Below are 27,778 nucleotides of genomic sequence, written 5' to 3'. Positions count from 1 at the left end.
CCATATCATAAAGGCAATGGAACCAGACAAGTGAATTACAGTGAGCTTGCTACACATTTAGAATAATGGAAAACTTATAATCATGACTCCAGGCTTGCCATTTGTCCTGCAGTTTCCTTTTTGTGTGATTTTTTTTTCCTCCTGAGGCTAATGTTTAAAATGCTCTGCAAAAAGAAACCATGTGGTTCTGTTTCCCTATAGGAGTAAAATGGAAGGAGGATCAAGCAGATTGGAAACCCACACTCCAGTTTTCGTCTAGAAAAAGATCAAGCATTCTGTACATAAGGAGAGACATGGGAGGCATCCCCATGAAAGATTCAGAGACTCCTCCCTGGCAAAGGAACCGGCTGACATAACTAAGGGTAAAAAAAAAAAGAGAAAGGATGCCCAGCATCTTGTTTCTTCTGCTTTGAAACAATCAGAAATGTGTGATGAGCCTGAAAAGACCACTTCTATACCGAAAAAGAATAAAAAGAGAAGAAAAGGTGCTTTGGGAGTCTATAAGGAAACAGGTATTGTGTACATCCTGGTGGATAAAGAAAACATTGTGGGGTCTTCCCTGGTGGCGCAGTGGTTGAGCGTCCGCCTGCCAATGCCGGACACATGGGTTCGAGCCCTGGTCTGGGAGGATCCCACATGCCGCGGAGCGGCTGGCCCCGTGAGCCGCAATTGCTGAGCCTGCGCATCTGGAGCCTGTGCTCCGCAATGGGAGAGGCCGCGATAGTGAGAGGCCCGCGCACCGCGATGAGGAGTGGCCCCCACTTGCCACAACTGGAGAAAGCCCTCTCACAGAAACAAAGACCCAACCCAACACAGCCATAAATAAAAAAAAAAAAAAGAGCTGGTGACACGTACGTGCGCCGAGACAGCGGGAATTGGAGGAAAAAAAAAAAAAACCTCAATAGGTTACCAGAGTAATTCAAGGTAAACTACAAATAAAGGATAATTGAGACAGAATATAAAAAAAAAAGAAAACATTGTGAACACACCCAAGAATTTTAGAAAGCATGTCGATGTCATTTACATTGATGTAAGCAAGCGGCAAAAGTCAACAAAAGGGCCTGAAGCACATTTAGTTACTAAGTCACGTGAAAATGAGTCAGAACTGCATGATAAAGTTCGGGGGAAAAAGCATAAAAAAACATCGGAGGAAAGTCACATCCTGTGATGCTGTCCAGGAGAGTCTGGGTGCAAGCATCACCCTGCCCAGATCAGAATCCCAAGAGCAGGAACCCCAGCCTCCCATGGGCCAAGAAGGTGAAATCGCACAACTACCAGTGTCTGCAGATCAAAGCAAGTCTAAGACAAGAAAGAGGAAGCGTCCAAGTGACCAGGAATTCGAGGCCTTGCCTGCGCCTGAGAGCGCTGAGAACATATACTCAGAGGGATCTCAAGTGATTGGTGAGGTCGGGACTGCAGGGGGCAATCAGGAGTCCAGTGGCCTTAAGAAAAAGTCTAAGAAAAGGAAGAGAAGATCTTCTGTTGATACTGCCGTGGCACCTGCTGGTGAGTTTTCAGTGCTCAGGACGAGCTCTGAGGACACGCGCTTTGATTCAGTGGAAGGTACTGGTACCTTGATTGAAGAAAGTGTGAAACACAGGCCACAAGAGGAGAAACCCCAGGCCTGTTCGGAAGAGGTGCAGAGGTAACGTGTGGGTGTAGAGCCTTCTGATGGTGTGCGTCTTGGGTGTGAAGTCTGCCCGTTACCTCTTTGTTCAGCACGGCCATAGGAAGTGGCAGAAATCATAAAGAGATAGACCATCGAATGGATAGGATGTTGTGCACATTTAACTGAGTAACTTGGCAGGTACCTTGCGTTCTTCATGTACAAAATAAGGCAGTTACAGTCTGTTTTCACTAAGAATTATTCCAGCCCTGAAATTCTATGTATAAGTTTAAAAAGAATTTTAAGACCCCACAATTACCTTGTCTATATGTACAGAGAGAGGAGAAAGGATCAGAGAACTTAGAATGCTACAGAACAGGAAAAAAACTTGACTTAGGGTTCTCCCTAATAAAAGAAACTTAGATATCGTTCTTTATATAATTATCATTTAAGTATACTGGCCGATGAATAGATGCAGGAATTTTTTTGAAGCACTTTATTTCAGTTCCTGGGAGTTGGGACAGGTTTTCTCCCCTTTTCTACTCTGTGACATTCTTACATTTGCTAGATTGTCCTGGCTTAAAATAGTTTCACATAGAAGTTAAATGGCAGAGGGCCCAACTCACATCATCCTCTGTGCCCTCTCTTTGGGGACATTTTTAGATCACTGATAATGATGCAGGAATGTTCTCGGCCTGTGGTTCTTAACTTGTATGGGGCTGTGGACCTGTGAAAGCTGTTGACCCTTTGCTCAGACAAATGCGTACAGTTTTGTTTTTGTTTTTGTTTGTTTCAGTTTCCTGTCTGGGTGGTTAGCTGATGCCCTTGGCTAAGAACACCTTTGCACATCTGGCAGAAAGTCTGTGGGAATGAATTAGTGATAGATACATAGAAGACTATGTTTTCTTTATACTGCCAAGGGGAAAATATGTGGCCATTGTTAACTGCAAGGAAGCAATTGTAACGATGTAAACCCTGAATATTGACTTAACTAATTAGTAACCATTATTATAAAACAACTCATTGGTGGGGGGGAGGTGTCTTGAGTATCCATGGGTGTAGAAGAGGGCTGAGCTTATGAGGAAGTCAATATCTGAAACAATACAGTTGAGAAATAGTAACATAAGCAATGCCTGGTGGAAATAGGGCTTAAGGCGACATGTTTATCTTCCAGGCAGCCTCTGAGGTGTATCCAAGTTAGTAAAGCTACATTAAAGAGTTCAGACATCACAGACGGAATCAACTCCAAGATCCCTTCCAGCTTTAATGCTGTCGTAGTCAAAGGGAGAGTCACTGTAAGGAAAGAATCTGAAAGCCATTAGGGCACGTGACCTGTCAGTGTTAATCAATCCAGTTTTTCTCCTTAGATTAGAACCCACAAATGAAGAAGAAAGCAATTTGGAGTTGGCTAAAGATCCTGAAACGAAATATTTATCTGAAGATTCGAGAGATTCAGATAATTCAGACATGGATTTGGATTCCACTGTGAGGCAGCTCCAGGAGTTCCTCCCTGATATCAAGGAGAGGGCTGCCACTACAATTAAGTGAATATATCGGGATGACTTGGGACGCTTTAAAGAATTTAAAGCCCAGGGTAAGCTTGTGGGACTTGAATATTTGTTGAACTTTTCTATATGCGTAATTAGCCCTGACTTTCTTTTGTGAGTGGTTCATATTTATAGATTCACAAAGAGCATCCCTTAGCTACTTTCAGCTTTATCTCCTTCCAGAATCATTATCTGCACTGTAAAATTACCAAACTGAAGTGCACTAGTTTTCCTCCTCTGTAGGGGAGGCGAGGAAAAACGGGTGATCCACAGACTAGAAGATCAAGCCCGGAAGAAGAGGGGGAGGAGGTTAAGTGGTTGAGACACTGGGAGGGGGGCACAAGTGAAATCAAATTAAAACACGCATATCAACATCATCAGCTTTGATGAGGTGTAATTTCAAGGATATTAATTTGAGGGTGAGCTGGTTGTAGTGGGCATGGCTTCAGGCAACACCCAGCTTGGTCTCCTTCTTGATTTCACTGTGTTACAAGAACCTCCCAGAAAGCTTATTGGGTTTCAGAATGAACTACAAATGTAAGGTTGTGTACTGCAAGTGATAAAAGATTTTTAAAATAAGTTTAAGATTAGGAAAATGTACTGTGTAATGCAGTCAATAATAATGAGACTTGAGTGCTTTGAGTTATGACGAGGAATAGAACGTAAATTGCAGTGACATTGTCCCCACCTCCCCCCAACATATATTCGTAGAGAATATACATGTTCATGTTTGTGCCACCCAGTTCCCAGCACTGCCTTGGGGGGAGGGGGGGCACAGGATAGTGAAGTGGGGGGGCGCTTCTTTTAAACTTTTATTTCAACACTGTTTGAATTTTTAATGAATATCTATTACTGTTAATTTATTTCTTAAATAACTGTGTAAAAAGGAATTGATGACACAAGAAAGGTCACATTGGAGTAGGATGGCCAGGGAAGACTTTGGGAGGACAGTGTGGCTTTGGCCGAACTCTGCAGAAGAGCAAATGTCTAGGGCACAAGCAGGGGCTGCTCCCCGATAGGTGGGGAGGAGCTGACGGGTGCTGTTGTGATTGCTAAAGACAAAATGGTGGTTCGCTTTCATTCATTGTTGACAGTTGTGTACCTTTTTCTCCTTCCCCAAATCCTAGGTGTTGCTATTAAACTTGGCAAGTTTTCCGTGAAGGAAAATAAGCAGTTAGGGAAAAATGTGCGATAATTTCTGTCTCTGACAGGAATCGAGAATGCAGACAAGCTGCTGTACACAGACAGATACCCAGAGGAGAAATCTCTAATCACCGACTTAAAAAGAAAATACTCGTTTAGATTGCACGTTGGTAAGTTTAGAACTGTGGCCTCTTTGACCATCTGCAGCCTTCCAGCCTTGCACAGATAACCATGGTGAGTATTGAACACAATGCCTGGCCCGTCCAGTACATGCAGTGCATGTTAGCCGCTGCTACGTTAATAGTATTTTTATTGCCAGCCTATACGTTCAGGGATTTGGAATGTGTTCACGTCTCCCAAGGATAGTGCTTTTACAGATTTTCTAACAAATTAGATGATCAGCTTCCAGCTTTCCTACTTGGTAACAATTACGGTTTTGGTTTCTCTTCTTGACCTCTATTGTGTATTTTTTGCATACACTGCACAAAGTACTCTGGTATACACCAGAGTCTCAGACGTTTTTTTAAGTAGAGCCATTTTTGCGCTTTGAGCTGGAACCCTCCTCTTGGAGGTATCCTGGGGAAGTTAGAAGGTCACGAAGCAATGTAGGTTTGGACTGGAAAAAAAATCTCTCTTGAATTTAAAGAGGATAATTTCTTAGGTGAAATGCACAAAGGAAAAGAGAACAGTGAGCCCCTGCTGGGGGATCCTTTCATCTTTAGAGTGGCAAAGCAGGAAGAAGCTTATTCAATTGCAAAGTTTTTTTGTTTATCTTATGGGGAGCTGCTGGAGTGTGTCCTCCACCTCCAGATTACGGTAAAAGCTCTTTGCCTAATAAGGGTCTTTTCCATGAATTTAGCAGAACAGAAGCTAGAGCCCCGACATACTAAGCATCTAGTTTCCAGAGATGGCCAAGGAAACTGGGGATTTTGTATATCTGCTCCCCAAGACGGCTTTCTGCAGGACATAGGAAACCGCACCCTCCACCTGGGGTCTAGGATAGCGTGTGCTGTAAAAAGGGGCCCTTCTGGGTTTCTTTTATAATTGCGACTGTGTTTCATGCCACGCTCCGGTTGTCCCTCTGACCACCTCTCTTCCGACTTTAGGTAAGGGCATTGCCTGGCCCTGGAAACTCATATACTGTCGAGCAAAGAAGATGTTTGATGTCAACAATTACCAAGGCAGGTAAGAAAAAACTTGAGCAGAACATTTCTCTAGTCTTTGCTGATACTGTAAATCAAAACGTACACAACAAAATCGTGAAGAGTTTCGTGTGTGAAACCAGATGTGCCGTCAGGTGTATGTCTCCAAAGACCCTTTCAGTTTCCACCTCTTGAATAAATCTTCTGTCATCTTCCCCTTTCTAAATCCCTGGCTTTTACTTTATGCTGTCAATTGTAGCATTCTCCACGCGCTGCCTCTTAGCGTCACCCGTGCAGTTTTCTCGCCAGTCTGCTAAGTTGTAAGCTCCTTGCGAACCCAGACGTTCCTTCTCAGTGTGATGTGTGCCCTTCAGCACTGAGCCCAGTGCTTTGGGTTTTCAGTAAATATTTGAAGGTGGGTGTGAGCACTTGTGTGAGGTCATTTAAGTGTGATTCGGTAACATCAGTGCAGAGCTTCATGTGGCGGTAGCCTTTCTGTCCTCCCTTTTTTCCTAAATAAAATACCCAATTATGTTCTGTTTCCAACATTCCAAATAAATCAAATGTAGACTGAGCGTCAGTGGTGGGTAAGCACTCTGCTTAAGGACAAAGGGATGAGGGAGAAAGCATCAGCTCCTACCCTTGAGGGCCCAGACAGCCACCTAGGGCTCAACTACTGATCTCACTTCCAGGAGGCAGATGGAGTGAATCTGTCACGGCCAGTTGGGTCCTACTGAGCGCCGTGATCTTGAATCAGGACATAGGTACTATCAGAACGTAACATTGATATGACCTCGGCTTCTTTTTAAAAATTTTTACCAAAAGAAATAAACCGGAAGTAGAGGAAAGGCGCCTCCACACAGACTGAAACCTGCCCTCTCTTTTTCCCAAGCCCCCGCCATGTACTTTAAGGAAATTCACTAAGGGTGACATTTTAAGTGGGACCAAAATGATGCTTTTGGTAAATGAATGAGGTAACCTGTTTTTCTACCTGTTACATCACTGTGGGAAATGGCATTTTTCAAATAATGAAGGTCTGTCATTCTGATAATAAAGTTCATTCACTGGTACCATATTACTTGTGTTGTGCTGACCATTTACCCTTAAAGTATGTTTCCAACTTAAGGAACTCTTAAGTGAAAAAACCATAGAAAGTCAAAAATCAAAGAATTGTAAGGCTCCAAGGGGCCATGGAAGTCAGTACACCTGTTTCCTCATTTTCGTACACTCTGTTTTTCTCTCATGTCCTCTTTTTTGTTGCTTCAAGGGTACTTTTAAGTCTTGTTTTAAATCTCAGGAAGACCCTGCTTGCCTTATAAAGGAAACTGCTAAAAAGCTTGATTCTTAATGGTGAAGGATTTCGCATCTCTGTTCACCATGCTCTGCATTTTAGATCCATTTCTGAGAATGCTAGGATCTTACTGTCCCCCGGTAGTTGTGGATCATCCTCATTAGAAATGGTTAGTATTTTATTAGGGCTGCTTTTGTGTTGCATTAGTAATAACATAAACTACCACTTCTGACCCCTCTTCCTTCCCACCAAAAAGGAATTATAAAATGTCATAATGATGGCTTTTTTCCCCTTAAACATTTAAGATGTTTAATCTCAAAATCTGCATATATTATAGTGCACTTTAGTTCTTTTCTTTTAATGTATTTGCTTTTATGTGGGATTGCTGCCTCTTAACTTCCTTAAACTGTGACCGATTTGTGCTAAGGCATCTGTCACATCTTTTATTTTTGTCTGTGTTCGGTCTTTGTTGTTGCGCACGGGCTTTTTCTGGTGGTGGCGAGCAGGGCCTCCTCTTCGTTGCAGTTTGTGGGCTTGTCATGGCGGTGGCTTCTCTTGTTGTGGAGCATGGGCTCTAGGCGCACGGGCTTCAGTAGTTGTGGCTCTCAGGCTCAGTAGTTGTGGCGCACAGGCTTAGTTGCTCCACAGCATGTGGGGTTTTCCCAGACCAGGGATCGAACCCATGTCCCCTGCATTTGCAGGCAGGTTCTTAACCACCGCGCCACCAGGGAAGTCCCTGTCTCATCTTTATTGAGCACCTGTTGTCTGTCAAGCATTACCGGGTTCCAAAGTGTAGAAAACTGACAGGGTCCCCACCCTCCGAGGACTTCCCCTCCAGAGCTGTGCTGTCCATCCATGTGACCACCAGCCTCATGTGGCCATGGAGCACTTGAACTGTGGTTAGTCCAAGCTGAGATGCGCTGAAGAGTGAAGTATACAATGGACTTAGAAGGCTTGGTGTGGAGAAGAGAGTGTAAAGTATCTCATTCATACTTTTAGGTTCAGATTACATGTTGAAATGGCCGCATTTTTAGTATATTGAGTTAAACAAGATATGATATTAATTCATTAAAACTAAATAAAATTAGGGACTTCCTTGGTTGTCCAGTGGTTAAGACTCCGTGCTTCCACTGCAGGGGGTGTGGGTTTGATCCTTGGTTGGGGAACTAAGATCCCACATGCCGCATGCTGCCGCTAAATAAAACCCCCAAACACATGGAAGGCAGAGTGGAATGGTGGAAAGTGGTCCTTGGTGATTTGACTGAGCTCCTGCATTAAACTCACCCTAGGGCCCACTTGTATCTGGACTTTTCAATTGCCTGAGCCAATAAATTATCTTTTAAAAAATTAATAAAATTAATTTTCACCTGACCACTAGAAAATTCTAAATGACATCTGTGGCTCATATTTCCATTGGCCAGTGGTGGCCTAGACGAAGGGTCAGATAAACCAGGGAAGCCACGAGCGTACAGTTGCCAGTGGTGACGGGGGCAGTGAGAGAGCAGCAGAGTGTCCTGTGGGAGAGGACAGCAGGACACCTCCAACCAGGTGGTCAGGGAAGCCCTCTCTGAAGATGCACCATTTAAGCTGCTTCTGAAGAGCTTGCAGGAGCTTTCCAGCGGTGGAGGGAGGCCATTCCCACCCCAGGTCCAGAGGCTTCGAGGTGAGAAAGGCCGATAAGGCCAATAGGGTTGAACTTAGGGAGCACCGAGCTTTGCAGGCACAGTCAGAAGTTTGGGTTTTATTGTGTGAAGCCTTTATGGATTTGGCTGGGGAATAGCATGATCAGATTATTTGCCCTGGCCTCTGTGTAAGTGAGCCAGGGACTGCGGTGACTGACTTACAGGGTGCTCATGGTTGTGATGCCGAGACAGGAAGTATCTGGGCTCAGGACCTTGGTAGGACTGCGCTGAGCAGGTTTCCTGACAGCCTGCCCTATACGGCTTCTCCCAGCGTCGCAGCGTGCTGCAGTGAGAATAGTGGTTTTAAGCTTGTGGTTAACGCTTAGCTGTGATCTGTTTTCCCTTCCTCTAAGGTATAGCAAAGGAGATACCGAGAAGCTAAAGATATACCAGTCCCTCCATGGAAACGACTGGAGAAAGATTGGCGAGATGATGTCTGGAAGTAGCCTCTCTGTGGCCCTGAAGTTCTCCCAGATCAGCAGTTGTAAGTCGTGGTCTCTAGAGCCCACTTTGGTGAACAAATCAGCCCACAGTGGCCCAGGGCCCAGGCATCACTGCAGGCCTGTCTTCTGAGAGAGTCATCACTCTTTCAGCCATTCTCTTACTGATTCATTTATTTCTTCATGCATATTGATGCAGCCTTTATTCACCAGACTGATTTCTGCAGCACGTTATGTCAGTAGCTTTCAGTGTGACTCCAACTGCCAGGTAAACTGAAACCCACTCAGCCGGTGGGCAGGAGAACCTGGGCCACCAAGGTCCTTTCCCCCAGGTGACCAGGGAAACCATCAAAGGGAGGGCCTGTTAGTCAGGGACGTTTCCCAAAGCCAGTGTCAGTCGTCTCTTGTCTGTTCTCTTCTTTCATAAAAAGCTTCCTTGGTTATATTCTTCACCTTAAAAAGTCCCCAGTTGCTTTCAGAAGACAGTCCTTAGTGGGTGTTAGCTTCAGCCCAGAGGCTCACATGCTCCGGCCCTGCAGGCAGAGCCGTGCAGCGGGTCCCAGCAAGGCGTCTGCATGTCCGCACGTGGTAAACTCTGAGGTGGTGGAGACCACGCCTTTTGTGCCACCAACTCTGGCCACCGGTGCCACGCGAAGACTCAGCACAGCCAATTCTGCCAGTTTCCAAGAAGTAAAGCAAACATCTGGATTTGCACGTGTGTGTGAAATCAAGATCTTTTTTTTCTTGGGACTCTCTTTTTTAAAATTTATTTATTTATTTATTTATTTATTTATGGCTGTGTTGGGTCTTCGTTGCTGTGAGCAGGCTTTCTCTAGTTGTGGTGAGCAGGGGCTACTCTTTATTGCAGTGTGCGGGCTTCTCAGTGTGGTGGCTTCTCTTGCTGTGGAGCATGGGCTCTAGGCGCGCTGGCTTCAGTAGTTGTGTTGCACAGACTCTAGAGCGCAAGCTCAGTAGATGTGGCACATGGGCTCAGTAGTTGTGGCTCGTGGGCTCTAGAGCGCAGGCTCAGTAGTTGTGGTGCATGGGCTTAGTTGCTCCATGGCGTGTGGGATCTTCCCAGACCAGGGGTTGAGCCCGTGTCCCCTGCGTTGGCAGGCGGATTCTTTTTTTTTTTTTTTTTTTTTTTTTTTTTTTTTTTTTTTTTTTTTTTTTCTTTTTGCGGTATGCGGGCCTCTCACTGCTGTGGCCTCTCCCGTTGCGGAGCACAGGCTCCGGACGCGCAGGCCCAGCGGCCATGGCCCACGGGCCCAGCCGCTCCGCGGCACATGGGATCCTCCCAGACCGGGGCACGAACCCGCATCCCCTGCATCGGCAGGCGGACTCTCAACCACTGCGCCACCAGGGAGGCCCGGCAGGCGGATTCTTAACCACTGCCCTACCAGGGAAAACCCTCTTGGGATTCTCTTGATTTTTAAATATTCATCCAAATTGTTATTGGGGAAATAGTAACAATAACATTCTGTAGGCCAGATCGAAGATATCTGTAGCCTTCCAGCTTGTGGCCTCTTCCTTAGCATGACTGTGAGCATGTAGACAAGAAGAGCGAATCATAGAAGCTTTTGATGCCCTGCACCAAGGACTGGCTTTAGGAATTTACAGGTGCTGGGACTTCCCTGGTGGTGCAGTGGTTAAGAATCCACTTTTCCACTTCAGAGTGCATGAGTTTGATCCCTGGTCAGGGAACTAGGATCCCACATGCTGCAGAGTAACTAAGCCCACACTCTGCATCTAGAGAGAAACCTGTGTGCCACAACGAAGGTCCTACGTGCTACAGCTAAGGCCGAACACAGCCAAATATTTTTTTTAATTAAAAAAAATAGCTTAATGAGTGCAATATGTAAAAAAAAGAAAGAAAAAAGAAATTCACAGGTGCCTTCATCAAGTACTGTGGTGACGCCATTGTAGCTGTTAATTTCACTCCAGAAACTCTTGGGGAGAGTTATTTATATAACATGAAAGTCGTTTGGTTATTCTCTTTCCACTAAATGTTTGGGAACCTCACAATTTCTTGCAGTAGGTATTACTGTTAGAAACAGGAAGAACATCTTTCTCGAAGATAAAAAAAGATTGCATTAAGAAAGGATTTTTTTTCTTTGCAGTTGGTTGTGTATGTGTGTGTGTGTGTGTGTATGTGTGTGTGAGTGTGATTGGTCCTTAAAAGGAATCTATGGCCACTTTCGTAGTTTCATTTTGATTTGCATGTAACTGATAGTTTTTTTGGTTTTGTTTTGTTTTGTTTGGCTGCGTTGGGGCTTCATTGCTGCGCGTGAGCTTGTTCTAGTTGTGGCGAGCGGGAGTTACTCTTTGTTGTGGTGTACGGACTTCTCATTGCCGTGGCTTCTCTTGTTGCAGAGCACGGGCTCTAGGTGCGCAGGCTTCAGTAGTTGTGGCATAAGGGCTCAGTAGTTCTGACACGCGGACTCTAGAGCACAGATTTAATAGTTGCGGTGCGTGGGCTTAGTTGCTCCCCGGCATGTGGGAACCTCCTGGACCAGGGCTCGAACCTGTGTCCCCTGAACTGGCAGGCGGATTCTTAACCACTGCACCACCAGGGAAGTGCATAACTGATAGTTTTATGTTTGTGTAATTGAGATGTTGCCCATTGTCTTCTGAAAAGTGTCTGATTTACCTTTTTGTTTATAAAGGCTTTATTTTGGGACTTCCCTGGTGGTCCAGTGGTAAAGAATCCTCCTTCAGATGCAGGGGACGCTGGTCGGGAAACTAAGATCCCACATACCGCGGGGCAGCTAAGCCCGTGTTCCACAGCTGCTGAGCTCACGCACCCTGTAGCCCATATGCCACAAACTACAGGGGCCATGCACCACAACTAGAGGGAGAAAATTCACACGCCACAACTAGAGAGAAGTCCGTGCACCATAACAAAGAGCCTGCACTGCAACAAAAGATCCCACATGCTTCAACAAAGATCTCATGTGCCGCAACTAAGACCCAACACAGCCAAAAAAATAAAGAAAATAAATAAATTAAGGCAAAAAAAAGACTATTTTTCTAGAGCAGTTTTGGGTTCACAGGTAAAGTGAGAGGAAGGTACAAAGACTTCCTACTTATCTCCTGCCCTACACATGCACGGCACACCCCCATTCTCAACACCCCGCATCAGAGTGGTCCATTTGTTACAATCCGTGAAGCTACCTTGACACATCTTAACCCCCCAGAGTCCACAGTCCACATTAGGGTTCACTCTTGGTGTTGTAGCTTCTGTGGGTTTGGAGAGATGTCAAATGACAGATACTCCTCATCATCATTTTGTTGTTAATATTGTGTTTGAAAGCAAATAGATGAGCAACTTCAAGACCATCCTTTTATGTCAACAGAAAGAAATCATGGTGCTTGGAGCAAGACGGACACCCAGAAACTAATCAAGGCTGTTGAAGAAGTGATTCTAAAGGAAATGTCTCCCCAGGAGCTAAACGAGATGGATTCTAAACTCCAAGAGAATCCTGAAGGTCGCCTGTCAGTTGTTTGGGAAAAACTGTACAAAGGCATATCCTGGGTAGAAGTGGAGGCAAAAGTGGAAACCAGGAATTGGATGCAGTGTCAAAGTAAGTGGTAAGTTTGAGGCTTCTTACATAAATTTCAACAAGAAGCATTCCCTGCCCCTCTCTCAGCAACTTCCGGAGAGGGGTGGACTGCTGAGGTTACTAAGAATATCTGTAACTACCACGTGGAAAGCCTTACAGTAGGTGAAGAATGATCCTCTCTAATCCGCTGCTCCAACCACTTCAATATCGAAAGCTGATTTAAGTTAGCATTTAACCACCCCTGATTCATTGTGTGGCTTCTTCATAAAGAACTTGGACATTTTTATTCTATTTATTTATTTATTTAATTGAAGTAGAGTTGATTTACAATGTTGTGTTAGTTTCTGGTGTACTAAGTGATTCAGTTGTGCATATATATTATTATTTTTTGATTCTTTTCCAATGTAACTTATTACAAGATAGTGAATACAGTTTCCTGTGCTGTACAGTAGGACCTTGTTGTTTATCTATTTTATATATAGTAGTTTGTATCTGCTAATCTGCAATTTCAAATTTATTCCTGCCCCCTTTCCCCTTTGGTAACCATAAGTTTGTTTTCTGTATCTGTGCGTCTGTCTCTGTTTTGTAAACAGAACTTGAATCTTTTTAATATTGAATATTGACTTCTGATTTCTTCACTCTGTCCCTTTCTTCATAAAACAAGATTGTTACCTATTTATAGCATGAAAGAAATACAAAATTAACGTCTGGATATTTAGGAGGGAAATCACAAGTGTAGTGATCAGTAATACCTCCACCTTTTTACTTGTGCTTTCTAATTCAGCAGTTCCTCTGTCTTCATCCAAAGCAGGGCAGTCATACTCTTTCATCCTAGAACATCTTTAGGTACATCCATCATGAAGAAGTAGTTTCGGTCCAGATGTTGCTGCATGTTCTTTGCCCAACGTAGCTTTTCCCAGCCCTGGAGGGATTCCGAGCTAACTTTCAGCTGCAACATGACAGCTTGAAGCAGTGGTTCTACAGCCCACGAACCAGGTCTCCTGTATAAACGGGGCTCCATCATCCTGCATAAAGGGGGCTCTGTCATCTTGACCATTAAAGAAGAATGAAATCCAGAGTGGGCATGTTGTACGTTAAAAGCATACTGCTAGATTATACTGAGTATTGTTTATATACCTTACAGTTCTGCTGTAGAATATTTATCTTACTAGAAGACTACCCTCAGGAAATAAGGACAGATAATGTTTTGGGGGGGAAGTGTGTAATATGGAGGAACCAGAGCCCTTTCTACCCCTATATCTTAGGCTTAAAAAAAGGAGTGGGGACTTCTCTGGTGGTGCAGTGGTTGAGAGTTTGCCTGCCGATGCAGGGGACATGGGTTCGTGCCCTGGTCCAGGAAGATCCCACATGCCGCGGAGCGGCTAGGCCTGTGAGCCATGGCTGCTGAGCCTGTGCATCCAGAACCTGTGCTCTGCAACGGGAGAGGCCACAACAGTGAGAGGCCTGCGTACCGAAAAAAAAAAAAAAAAAAAAAAAAGGAGTGGGGGCTTCCCTGGTGGTGCAGTGGTTAAGAATCCTCCTGCCAATGGAGGGGACACGGGTTCGATCCCTGGCCTGGTAAGGTCCCACATGCCGTGGAGCAACTAAGCCCGTGTGCCACAACTACTGAGCCTGCACTCTAGAGCCTGTGAGCCATAACTACTGAAGCCCACCTGCCTAGAGCCCGTGCTCTGCGACAAGAGAGGCCACTGCAATGAGAAGCCCATGCACCGCACTGAAGAGTAGCCCCTGCTCGCCACAACTAAAGAAAGCCCACGTTCAGCAATGAAGACCCAACACAGCCAAAAATAATTGATTAATTAATTAATTACTTTTAAAAAAGGAGTGGGTTATAAAGCCTCGGTTGGAAGATGATATGTCAGTGTCTTAAAAAGGAAATGATGAAGGGGAGCCGTGCTTCAGAATCAGCATAATTAAATAACATGCAAGGGTTCTTTTTTAATTTGAAGAAAAAAGTAGGAAACTTGAATGCTGAGCATAGGTTTACTTCATGAAACATTGAAATGGCATCAGCGGGTACATTTCAAACCAGTGAACATGGGCGGCTATTAGTAAAAACTCTCAGTTTCTCTGTGTGTGCCTCATGTACCTCCCTGCTCAAGAAAGTAAATGTCACAGCTCATGATCTGTCCATCAGATTGTGACAGATTTCACTCTTCAAGAGAAGCACTTTTTAAATATTTTTAATTGGGCTGCTTTTCTCATTAGGAACTTCAGGGAACCCTTTCCCTCAGCCTTGAACTTGGGGCCTTAGAGGAATCATGGAGTCATTGATCACTTTAGTAAATCTGTGTAGTTTGGTGTTTCAGCAGCTATAATGGTAATAAGAGCAATATCTCTCTGTTTGATAAACAAGCAAAAATAAATTGATTCTACACAGCATCCTTTAGCACCTGCAAGCAGGCTTATTCTTTTTTTTTCCTCCCTTTTATTATACTGTTTATTATGGAAATTGTGTAACACACACCAACTTAGAACTCCTTGTATCCATCACTCATTTTCAATAACCATCAACTTTCTATCTCTTTATTTACCCTCTCCCACTTTAAAAAAACTTTTAAAAAGGTATATTATTGATGGTGGTAAATTTTAGCTGTGATGAGTTGCAAAAGTTATAAAGTGGTTCTGAATAAGGACAATTTAAATGAGGAAAACAAAGGACATTTTAATGGAAACTTTACCCCGAAAATAAACTGTTTTTCTTTCTTTCAATGTAGGACGGAAATTCTAACCAAGAAGAGGACAAATGGTCGGGACGTATACCGGGGACTTAATGCCCTACAGGCCAAGATCAACCTCATTGAAAGGTACAGAAATAGAAAGTGACGATAGTTTACCCGTTTTCCTCTCTAGCCAAAGAGTAATTGTTAAACAGCAGAATCTGCAGTAAGATTACCACGGTTCATATTCCTGTTCCAGCACTTTCTATGTGCATGACCTTGGATGTGTTTCCTGCCTTTCTAGTTCTTGGTTTGTTCATCTTAAATGAGGATGATAATAACAGTACCTGCCTCTTAGTGTTATTGGCCGAAGAAATGAAATAATGCATGCAAAACGTAGCATGCACTCAATAAACATAGCTCTTTGAGTCTTTAAGGCTTTCACATAGACATTGCTTACTTCTGTCCATTGGAAAAGGGAGGTAAATACTTCAGGCCGAGCCCTACTGCTCTCTAGCATGCATTAGTTGGCGTCACTGCTGCTTGGTCTTTAGTTTTGTCTTTGAGTTCCTGGTCCGTGCAGAGTCCTCCCTCCCCTGATCGACAGGGAGACACAGAACTGTTTTACAAAGACTGCGAGTCTAGTGGACCTGGCCTCATGTCCAATGAGGAACAGCAAAGAGCAGAAGAAACCTTTGGATTCTGGCCGCCCTGTCCAGCTTCATTATTCTTGCGCTCTGTCAGGAAGCCTGCTTCTCCTTCATTGGTGGGCTTCCTCGTTCTCCACGCTGGCCTGGCTGGGGTTTTTCTCCTCTACCAGAGACAGCAGAGACTAGCAGAGCCAAGGAGGGCATCTCACGTCAGGCAGGCCTGGGTTCCAATGTGGGTACCACCTATGAGTCATGAAACCTTGAGCCAATGACCCGAGCTCTCAACCCTGATTCCTGGCCTGTGGAAAGGACATAATCCCCTAGCTTCATCAGGTGGTGTTGAGGGTAAATGGATTACTGGGTATCAAGGTCTTAACCCAGTGTTTGTCACTTAGTAAGTGCTGAGTACACATGTATACTACTCTTGTGTGTCTACATTGAATGGTGAAGTTGTGTTTTTGTTTGGTTGGTTGGTTTTAATATTGTATTTATTTATTTGGTTGTGTCGTGTCTTAGTTGCAGCAGGCAGGTTCATTAGTTGTGGCATTCAGACTCTTAGTTGTGGCATACATGTGGGATCTAGTTCCCTGACCAGGGATCGAACCCGTGCGCCCTGCATTGGGAGTGTGGAGTCTTAACCACTCTGCCACCAGGGAAGTCCCTGTGTTTTTTTTTAATTGAAGTATAGATGATTTACAATGTTGTGTTTAACCTTTGCTATACAGCAAAGTGACTCAGTTATACATATATATATTCTTTTTCATATTTCATTCTTTTCTATTATGGTTTATCACAGCATATTTAATATAGATCCTTGTGAAGTTGTGTTTTTTACTAGGCTTGTTGGGAGATGCAAAGGGCTCAGGAGGAGGAAGGGTGATTTTTTGGTCTGTAGCTCACCCCAAGACCTTGGGCTGACCTTGGGTTAGCATGCCAGTGACACTGGGCCTGTGTAACAGGGGAGCTGGAGCAGGTGTGAAGACGCTGAGGCCTTCCAGCTCTTAATATTCTGTGAGCCCATGAAGATGTGGATCCTGTTGATTTTTGGCTTGAAAACTTAATTTTTATTTTTTCTCATAGGTTGAATGAAATAAATGTGGAAGATGTTAATGAAATAGACTGGGAAGATCTTGCTAGCACCATAGGGTAAGGCCATTTGTTTAATATTAATCTAATGAAAAAATCAGAGAGGAGTTCTAATAAATGCCTCTCAGATTTGAAGAACAGGACTGAAATTCCTGCTGCTTATGGAACTCATCTATAAATTGTATTTGTGTATATATGTATTGGGAACACCCTGTCTACGTACCAGACCAGGTAAATCAGACCAGTCCTCCCTCCGCTCCAACCACCACCTCCACCCCAAGACACCTGAGAAGAGTGAATGAAATGTGTGCAGAGTCTCTTAAAAGCTTCATGGAGCACACCAGCTATGACTGGGATGAAGAACCCATGGTCCCTTTGCCCATAATTAGCCTTTTACCATTTGCCACATTGACTTTATCATCCCTCCCTTTCCCGCTCCCTTCTACAAGGGAATAGAATTCTTTCCCTTAACCGTTTCAGTGTTAGTGGTGGACGCCATGTCCTCAGCAAGGCTGTTATTCTGCATCAGCACAGTGATCGTACTGAGGGCACCTGACACTGATGCACTACTATTGTCTAAAACACAGCCCCCATGCAAATTTCACCCAGCGTCCCAGTCCTGTCCTTTATAACACTTTCCCCCTGATTTAAGATCCAGTCCAGGATCTGTCTCCTTAGAGTCTTCTAAACAGCAGAGTTGTTCTGCCTTTTCTTTTCTTTTTTTTAAATTATTGGAGTATAGTTGATTTACAATGTTTCAGGTGTACAGCAAAATGATTTCTGTTATAGATTTTTTAAAATATATTTATTATCTTATTTATTTAATTTTGGCTGTGATGGGTCTTCATTGCTGCGCGTGGGCTTTCTCTAGTTGGGGAGAGCAGGGGCTACTCTTCATTGTGGCTCGTGGGCATTTCATTACGGTGGCTTCTCTTGTTGAGGAGCACGGGTTCTAGGCGCGTGGGCTCAGTAGTTGTGGCTCGTGGGCTCTAGAGCACAGGCTCAGTAGTTGTGGCGCACAGGCTTAGTTGCTCTGCGGCATGTGGGATCTTCCTGGACCAGGGCTCGAACCCATGTCCCCTGCAGTGGCAGGCAGATTCTTAGCCACTGCACCACCAGGGAAGTCCCTCCGTTATAGGTTATTACAAGATATTGAATATAGTCCCCTGTGCTATACACTAGGTCCTTGTTGTTTATCTACTCTATATACAGTAGTGTGTATCTGTTAATGCCTTTGTCTTCTACGATGTTGAAATTATGGGAAAATACAGGCTAGTCATTGTGGAGAACTTGCCTCAGCTGGGGAGTTTGTCAGACGCTTCTTCACTGTTAGATTCGGGTTTTGTATTTTACACGGGAATCATTCACGGGGGAGGCTGTGTTTGTGTCACCAGGTCACATCCCATCATGAGGCATGTGGTTCTGATTTTGATCCCCTGGCTCTGGCGGCCTCTGCCACACTGCCCCACTGTAGAAAAGTAAGTTTTTCTCTTGGTGAAAAGAAACGGCCACGGGGAGATATTTTGAGACCACATCAAGCTCCTGTTCCTCTTCGGATTTGCCTCAGTGGTTTCAGTGTGCTGTTCCTTTGCATTTCTCCTCCGAGGAGTGAGATTTCATCGGTTGTCACTGTCTGTCTTCATTGTTATGGTCCTTGCATTTTCAATCAGTTCCTGCCACTGGAGGAGAGGCCATCACTCTGAAGACCTGAGTTCACTGCTGGCCAAGCAACAGAGAGCTGGCTGGCAAAGCACAGTCCCTCTAAGCAATGCAAACTGTTGAGCATCACAGGGCTCAGGGGTTGGTGGGCTTTGGGAGTTGGGGATGTTGAGGGACTGTCTGGCCATTAGTTCGGGAAGGGTGCTGAGGGGAACAGGTCTGCCACAACCTGGCTGCCTTTCAGAAACGTGGCTGCTGGCGTGAGGTTGTCACTGATCCATTAGGAAGGGTGTAAACTGGTTCTGCTGGTTAGTTATTTACACCTTGGGATTATGGACAAAGAACAATCAGTCCTTTTTTTTTTTTTTTTTTTTTTTTTCTTTTTGCGGTATGCGGGCCTCTCACTGTTGTGGCCTCTCCCGTTGTGGAGCACAGGCTCCGGACGCGCAGGCCCAGCGGCCATGGCTCACGGGCCCAGCCGCTCCGCGGCATATGGGATCCTCCCAGACCGGGGCACGAACCCGTAACCCCTGCATCGGCAGGCGAACTCTCAACCACTGCGCCACCAGGGAGGCCCCAGTCCTTTTTTTTTAACTTGGAGAATTGGAATCTTTTCGTGGCAGGCCCTGTTGGGAGTCACAGACACATGCCCATGGTTCCAAACCCTTTCCTCTTCTAGCTCGTCTCAGGGGTGGGGCACCAGCTCTTGGGTGTGGGTCCCTGAGAGGGGAGGGTGTTAGGGGCTTTGAAGGAAGGCTGTCCTGCTGTGTACCCCACCAACTCCCATCCTAAGAAGTATTCATGTCGACAGGTCCCTCCCTTTGTAATATCAAACCCCTTTTGAAAAATCTGACATTTCCAATAAATGTTTGTGTATCTTGTGACCTTGCCACAGATCACATTTCTTAAATTAAAATGGGTTTTTAATGATTTTAAGTAGAATTATATACTTAAATATTGATTGTTCTGGTTAAGGTTTAGAAATCTCAAAGCTGTAAAACAGACATCATGGCATCCAGTCAAATACCATTGGAAATAGTACATCCTCAAAGTTTTAATAACGAATTAAAACAGTGAAAATAATTAAATTAGAAGTTTGATCTCTTCAGGTTCGTTAAGCCTCCCTTGTGAATTGTTTAGGCAGGATTTTAAAGAAAGCATCTCCACCTAATGAGATGTAACACCTACTTCGTTTGAAAATGTCCAGGTCAGTTATTGTTACTTCTTGAAGCCTGAGCTTTGATCTGCAGAACAACCTGTGTGTGGGGCGCTGTGTGAAGAGGGAAGGCATAGATGCCCTAGATCTTGGGCTTTGCAGTCAGGTGGACCGGGCGTCAAGTCCTGGGACTCTGCTCATAATTTAGCCAGCCTTGTGCAGGTCATTCCCTCACTTGCCTCTGCGTCACGGTTTCCTCATCTGTGCAGCATTGTAACAGCACCGTGATGAGGACGACAGCAAGGAGACAGTGTGTGTCATGCCATGCACACGCGGCGGGCAGCTGCTGCCATGAAGAGGCAGAGAGAGCCCAGCCATCTTGTACTTCCACATACCTAGCAGATCCAGTTATTCCCACTAATCATATAAAAACTAGATTAATTAATTACTGAAACAAATATGCCACGCTTTTGTGGCTTAGGAAATGAGTGCCCAGGAGGTGAAGTTAGTGATTTTCACTTTAAAAAAATATTTAAGATGTGGTTGTTTCTGTCCTACTTATTGTAAATGAAAAGTGGATTTGACTCACCAGAATATCGTAAGCATCCACTTTATTTAGCTTTGTAAAGTAAAAAATCCAGACCCCTGCTTTTGCATTGTGACAAATATATAGTTAGCCTGAAGGTAGTGGTTAAGAGTGTAGGATTTGTGAAATGTTGCCATTGGCAGCAACACAGATGGACCTAGAGATGATCATACTAAGTGAAATAAGCCACACAGAGAAAGACAAATAGCATAGGATATCAATTATATGTGGAATCTTTAAAAAAACTGATACAAATGAACTTACTTACAAAACACAAATAGACTCACAGACATAGAGAACAGACTTATGGTTACCAAAGGGTTAGCGGGCGGGAGGTAGGGGGATAACTTTGGAGGCTTGGATTAACATATACACACTACAGTATGTAAAATACATAAACAATAAGGACCTACTGTATAGCACAGGGAACTATACTCAATATCTTGTAATAATTTATAATGGAAAATAATCTGAAAATATTATATATATATATATATATATATATATATATATATATATATATATATATATATGTACAACTGAATCTTTCTGCTGTACCCTTGAAACTAACACATTATAAATTAACTATACTTCCATTAAAAAACACTGATATCAAAAAAAAAGAAAGAAAAAAGTAGAATTTGGAGTGGACCCAATTGAAGTCCCAGCCCTTCCCCCCTATTCACTGTAAGATCTTGGGCATCTTCTCTTGGGTTCCCCATCTCCAAAACGAGGGATAAGCATAGGAGGCCCCACACAGAGTGGTCATGAGGGTTATATGTTGCTCTGCGGAGAGCCCTCAGGGTGGGGCTGAAGACAATTGTTAGCATCAGCCCCTGTGAGCTAGTGTTACACCTTGTCTTCTCAACTGGTAGTTTAGATTATTCTAGTTTAGACAGAATCCGTGTTGTTGTACTTCTGTTTTTCTTCCTTTTGTGTGTGTGTGTTTAACCAGATGAACAATAGCTTTTCATACGTGTCTTATTTTTCTCACATGTGTAGACATGAGGATTAAGAAAGCTGCTTAGGTCTGTAGACCACCCCTCAATCAATGCACTTAGTACACAGGACTGAAATGATTAATTTTTAAACTGCCACTAACTTTTTGACACCTTTTACTTTCTAAAGGGGTGTTCCTCCATCTTATGTCCAAAGTAAATTTTATAAGCTGAAAGCTTCCTGTGTTCCGTTTTGGCAGAAGAAGACTTTTCCAGGTCAGTATTTTCGATATCTGAATAGTTAAAAACGCAGCATATGGGGACACACGCTGGTAGTGTGACCTTGGGTAGTGACTTTTGGGAACCTCAGATTCTTCAAATGGAAAATGGTAAAAAATTGGCAAATTATAACCCCTACCTGACAGGACTTTCAAAAGTACTAAATGAGATAATGAGCTTGAGAAGTGTGGTCACCAGGCCGCCGGGCGTTTAGCAAGCACTGGGTGAGGAGCTGCGAGTGCTTCTGGATTGCACAGCACACATGCTCACACCACATGCCTGCACACACACTGATCCACAAAAAAACTGGAGGTACAGTTTCTTCTCTGCAGCCATTTGTAGGTGGTTTACATATGTAATTCCCAAACCTGGACTATCAGAGTCAGGTGGGGAACTTGGGAAAAAAGATATATACCTGGGTCTCATCCCAGACCCAGTCGATCCTAGTCTCTAGTCTGGGTCCAGAGGCTAGATTTTTCTCTAACAAGCTCACAGATGAGTCGCCAGTGGCCTGCCCAGCATCATTGTTTGGGGACCACTGGTTTGGGTAACACTGCACCCTGCAGTGTGTGACAAAATGCTCCTTGCTTTCAGCGGACAGCACTTCCTGGGTTTGAATCCTGGCTTCGCCCTCCTGACTCTATGACTTTGGATGAGCTTCATGTCTTTATGCCTCATTTGAAACACGGGTGAACAATAGTGCCTACCTCATAGCATTTTTGAGAGGATTGAATGAGTGACTATGAATAAAGCAGTTAGAGCCAGGTCTTGCACACAGTAGTGCCAGTAACAATGCATTGTTATCATCTGTGCCGTCTGTCCTTTGACCTTGGGAAGAGGCTTTGTCAGATCATCTCAAGATTCAGTTTCTTTTCTTTAGAGATTACAGACTACCTTCATGAGACTAGTCTACCGTTGCTTAAAGAAAAATTAGAGAAGAAGATGGAGAAAAACGGGACTGAGATCCAGACTCTGGCAACCCCCAAGCCAGTCTTCCTGTTTCGAGACATCTTTTGTTGTGACGATGACAGTGAGGGAGAAGACGGAGATGAACAATGTTAAGCGGCTGATACTCTCTTGTCCATTTTTCTAGGTCTGGTTGTGTTTATGTACGTGTCAATAATGCTATTTCCACTATTGATTTTACTGAAGAAGGTGCAACAGCCAAAGGAAGGGTATGAAAATAATAACATACTGTGGAACATTAAAAACTGATTCACATTTCATATTCAAGTTTGTCTGAATGTGAAAAGAAAGGCGAGTACATGAGTTGATTTAATATTTTCTGTGCTGTTATATTGAAAATTATCATATTGAAAATACTTACAACTAATGGTTTTCATACAACAACAGGATCCCAAGTCCCTCTAATGGCAGCAGAGGGTAGTCATGTCCAAGGAACATTTTCTTTTTTTTTTTTTTTTTTTTTATGGCTGTGCCACATAGCTTATGGGATCTTAGTTCCCCACCGGGGATTGAACCCAGGCCCTCGGCAGTGAAAACGCAGAGTCCTAACCCCTGGACCGCCAGGGAATTCCCCAATGAACATTTTCATGGTGTGGATTCAACTATACGTGCATTCAGCAAAACAGAGAATGTTAACAATTTTAAGAATGCATGCCATTTTTTTCTGTGTTTCAGTTGTTTAGATGTATATTTTAGTGTGTGTGCGTATTAGGTAAGTGGTACAGGGACGTTTGTGTTCCTGGAAGCTGGTTTCGGTTCCCATGTGCCTGTCATGGTGTGCGTATCTCATCTTCCTGAGTGTGATTCTAGTGTTCAAAGATAAGTATTTTTCATACAAGATGCCCTCTCAAAGCCAGTCACAGAATTCTTCTGGTGTTTAACTGGAAAAAACAAAGAATCCAGCAGTCTCTTCCATTGCTTCTGGAAAAACTGCCTCTGTTAGACTTCCCTTGCTGGCAAGGGGAATAAAGTGTCCAGGCTTCTAGCCTCATCTGTACAGGGGAGAACATAGAAAGGAAGGTGTGGGTGAGCAATATCCCATACAGTGAGGCCACCCTCTGGGCCAAGGTGCAGCACCCTTGTCTCCTGAGTGTAGCATCATGCTGTGTGATGTTGGTTAATTCATCCACAAAGCTAGACATGTTTCCAAGCTTGCCGTCATCAGAGAAGGAAGAATAGAGAGAAACAAGTTTAGGAGTCCTCATTCACCAGTATATCCACAGCACCTATCATGGTGTTGTGCAAATAATAGACACTCGATAAATATTCAGGGCACAAATGAGTATTTTCTTTTTAAAAATTAATTAATTTATTTATTTTTGGCTGTGTTGGGTCTCCGTTGCTGCAGAGGCTTTCTCTGGTTGCGGAGAGCAGGGGCTACTCTTCATTGCAGTGCACGGGCTTCTCACTCTGGTTGCTTCTCTTGTTGTGGAGCACGGGCTATAGGTATGTGGGCTTCAGTAGTTGTGGCCCATGGGCTCATTAGTTGTGGTGCACAGGCTTAGCTGCTCCGCAGCATGTGGGATCTTCCTGGACCAGGAGGTGAACCCATGTCCCCTGCATTGGCAGGCGGACTCTTAACCACTGCGCCACCAGGGAAGTCCCAGAACAAATGAATATTTTCTTTTTAATAAGCATCTTGCCTTTAGTCACCTCCTTCTATCTGTCAAACATACCAATCTTCAGGCTGATGGGAATATAAATTACATGTTCCTTTTGGAGGACAATCCGGTAGAATACATCAAAGCCTTAAGAATGTACATATTCTGAGGTCCAGCAATTTCACTTCTAGGACCTAAAGAAATAATAGAACTAGTGGAAAAGAATGGCACATTTATAATATGGAAACTAGAAAAATGAATGTTCTTTCATAGGAAATTTACTATATATGATGGTGTATTCTTAGAATGGAATATTAGGCAGTAATTAAAGAATGATAATGAGGGACTTCCCGGGTGATGCAGTGGTTAAGAATCTGCCTGCCAATGCAGGGGACATGGGTTCAATCCCCGGTCTGGGAAGATCCCACATGCCACAGAGCAACTAAGCCCATGCACCGCAACTACTGAGCCTGCGCTCTAGAGCCCGCAGGCCACAACTACTGAGCCTGTGTGTCACAACTACCGAAGCCCACGCTCCTAGAGCCCGTGCTCCACAACAAGAGAAGCCACTGCAATGAGAAGCCCACGCACCACAACAAAGAGCAGCCTCTGCTCGCAGCAGCTAGAGAAAGCCCACGCATGACAACAAAGACCCAACACAGCCATGAATAAATAGATAAATTAAAAAAATAATGATAGTGATAGATTTGTTTAACATACAAGGTAAACAGTATCATCAACTAAAATATATACTGTTTTTCATTCAGAAGTGTACATATTATCTTCTTAATTTTGTAACAGTAAAAAAAAATAGGGACTTCCTGGTGGTCCAGTGGTTAAGACACCTTGCTTCCAATTCAGGGGGCACAGGTTCGATCCCTGTTGGGGGAACTAATATCCCACATGCCGCGTGGTGCAGCCAAAAAAGAAAAAAAAAATGTGTAAATAGAGTTGCATTACAGAGTAACGGAGGAATTAAACCCAAAGTGTTGACAGTGGTTCTCTCCGGGGAGTGGGATTGTGAGTTTATAGGTTAGAAGTCTTGACTTGCAAGTGCCAGAAAATGAGACTCAGATAGCTCAAAGGAATCTGGGGACTCTCAGACTGAAAATCCAGAGGGAGAGGATGGATCCAGCTACTCGGAGTCCCCAAAATGTGTTTTCTTGCTGATTCTCAGCTCTCCCTTCTCCAGAGTCCACTTCATCTTCAATCCACACAAGGGGCCCCTTGGTCCTGAGGGGTGCCTTCATAGAGCCCCATGTTATAGCATCCTTATTATTACTTAAATAGAGGATGCCATTCAGAGAAGAGAACAATAGCTCTTGCTTAAGTCCTGGGTTTCGTTCCCAGTGCCCAAATTAGAGCTTGTGCCCAACTCTGAGCCATCACTGTAGCCACAAAAAATAGGATGGTCTTCAACCCATCTGGGCTCATGTCTGGAGCTGGGATTTAGCTCAACCTGCCTTAAATGGCTGAAAGGGTAAATACCCATGTGGACAATTGTTCCCAATTGTCATCTCTATTCTGCATTGTTATCACCATACAAACAAGCCATGGTGTTAGCTATCTTTTTTATTTTTTATTTTTTTTTTTGCGGTACGTGGGCCCCTCAACGCTGCGGACCCTCCCGCCGCAGAGCACAGGCTGCGGACGCGCAGGCCCAGCGGCCATGGCCCACGGGCCCAGGTGCTCCGCGGCATGCGGGATCCTCCCGGACGGGGGCACGGACCCACACCCCCTGCACTGGCAAGCGGACCCCCAACCACTGCGCCACCAGGGAAGCCCAGTATTAGCTATCTTTGATTCTATACAGGTAGAATCAATTACCACTTTCTGCTACACTCCCCCAACTGCCCCCAACTTCTAAATGCTCATGTTCCTCGAGACTTTTTGGACTCTTCACATTCTCCCGGTGCCTCGAAATAACATTTATGTGCTGATGGCTCCCAAATGTGTAGTTATAGGTCAGATTCTCCCCCAAACTCCAGGCTAAAATATTAATCTACCTACCTGCCATTTCCATTCAAACGTCTGAGCTGTTTGACCATAAGGTTAAAAAGGACTTTAGTTTCTCAGAGCAGTTTTAGGTTCACAGCAAAATTCAGAGGAAGCTACAGAGATTGCTGATATACCCGCTGCTGCCCCCCGCCATATGCATAGTATCCCCCATTATCAACATTCCCTACCAGTGTAGTACATTTGTTACGACTGAGGAACCTGCGGTGACACGTCATTATCACCCAGAGTCCACAGTTTTCATTAGGGTTCACTCTTGATATGTACATTCTATGGATTTGGACAAATGTATACTGACCTGTATCAGTCCTTTAATATCAGAGTACTTTCACTGCCCTAAAAATCCTCTGTGCTCTGCCTGAAAGCTCAGTCAATTCACAAAGAATATACACTAATTCTCAATCTGCACATGAATAGATGTTCTAGGGCTTCCCCAGTGGCGCAGTGGTTGAGAGTCCTTCTGCTGATTCAGGGGACACGGGTTCGTGCCCCAGTCCTGGAAGATCCCACATGCTGCGGACCAGCTGGGCCCGTGAGCCATGGCCGCTGAGCCTGTGCTTCCGGAGCCTGTGCTCCGCAACAGGAGAGGCCGCAACAGTGAGAGGCCCGCATTCCACAAAAGAAAAGAAAAGAAAAGATGTTCTACATCATTATTCATTAGGGAAATACAAATGAGGCACCATTTTAACCCACTGGGATGACTGAAATTTAAAATACTTACAATAGGGATAGTATTGACAAGGATGTGGAGCAAATGGCATTCTTATACTTTGTTTATGGTAATTGAAGATGGTAAAATCACTTTGGAAATGGCTTGTAAATTCTTGTAATGTTAAAGACACACCTACCCTGTAATCCAGCAATTCCACTCCTGCATATTTATCCATGTTAAATGAAAACATATGAGCATAAAAAGACTTGTACAGTAGTGTTCACAACAGCTTTATCTATTAACAGTGGAAAACTTGAAACCACCCAATATTCATCAGTAGATGACTAAAAGAAAAAAACCCAATTGTGGTGTATTCATTGAATGATACCCTTCTCTGCAATAAAAATGAATTGCTGATACATACAGTAACATCTGTGGACTTCATACACTTCCTGTTGAACAAAAGCAGATGGTCAAAAGAATACATAGTGTATAATTCCATTGATAGAGTTCTAGAATAGTCTAAATGAATCTATGATGATAGATATGTTGATAGAAGTCAAATCAATGTTTCCATTGGGTGAATGGGGAGAAGATTTTCTGCCAAGTGTCCCAAGGGCACTTTTCTGGCAGGAAGAAAATGTTTTATATCATGATTAGAGATGGTTACATGAAATTATGGAGTTGTTAAAATCTCTCAACCATACACCTAAAATGTGTACTTATTGTGTATAATTGTATATAAATTATATAAAGTTGACAGAATAATGGAGTAAGAGGCTACAATGAAGGTTAATGATGATGAAGTCAATAGAAATTATAATATAACAAATATTTTAGTAATTCATTAAGAACAGATCCATTTCAAATAGAAATAATGTGTAACATGTTCTTGGATTGTTGATGATCCAAATAATGATGAGTAATGAGTCAAATGATCAAACTGGAAAAAGTACTGAAATTTTGACATAAAATACTGACATATAAAACTCACAATCTGTATCTAAAAATGAGAAAATCTATGACAACCTAGTAGTAATGTGTTATCAATTCCAAGTACTTAGGTTCAATCATTACACCAGAAACTTTATGTG

General features: G+C 43.8%; 1 pseudogene across 1 annotated transcript; it reads left to right on the top strand.

Annotated features, from left to right (window-relative positions):
- The first annotated feature begins 208 nt into the window (after positions 1–208).
- LOC308609725 (transcription termination factor 1-like) lies at positions 209–22,644 on the top strand (annotated as a pseudogene). Its single transcript has 11 exons — positions 209–547; positions 956–1,645; positions 2,974–3,200; positions 4,281–4,466; positions 5,403–5,481; positions 8,765–8,895; positions 12,208–12,442; positions 15,153–15,242; positions 16,826–16,891; positions 21,361–21,446; positions 22,330–22,644. The product of its transcript is annotated as a transcription termination factor 1-like (transcript).
- Positions 22,645–27,778: the final 5,134 nt, after the last annotated feature.

Source organism: Mesoplodon bidens, assembly GCF_964165515.1.
Source record: "Mesoplodon bidens genome assembly, chromosome: Y".
NCBI lineage: Eukaryota > Metazoa > Chordata > Mammalia > Artiodactyla > Ziphiidae > Mesoplodon > Mesoplodon bidens.
The sequence above is the reverse complement of the archived record's forward strand: the minus strand, read 5'-3'. Positions and strand labels throughout refer to the sequence as shown.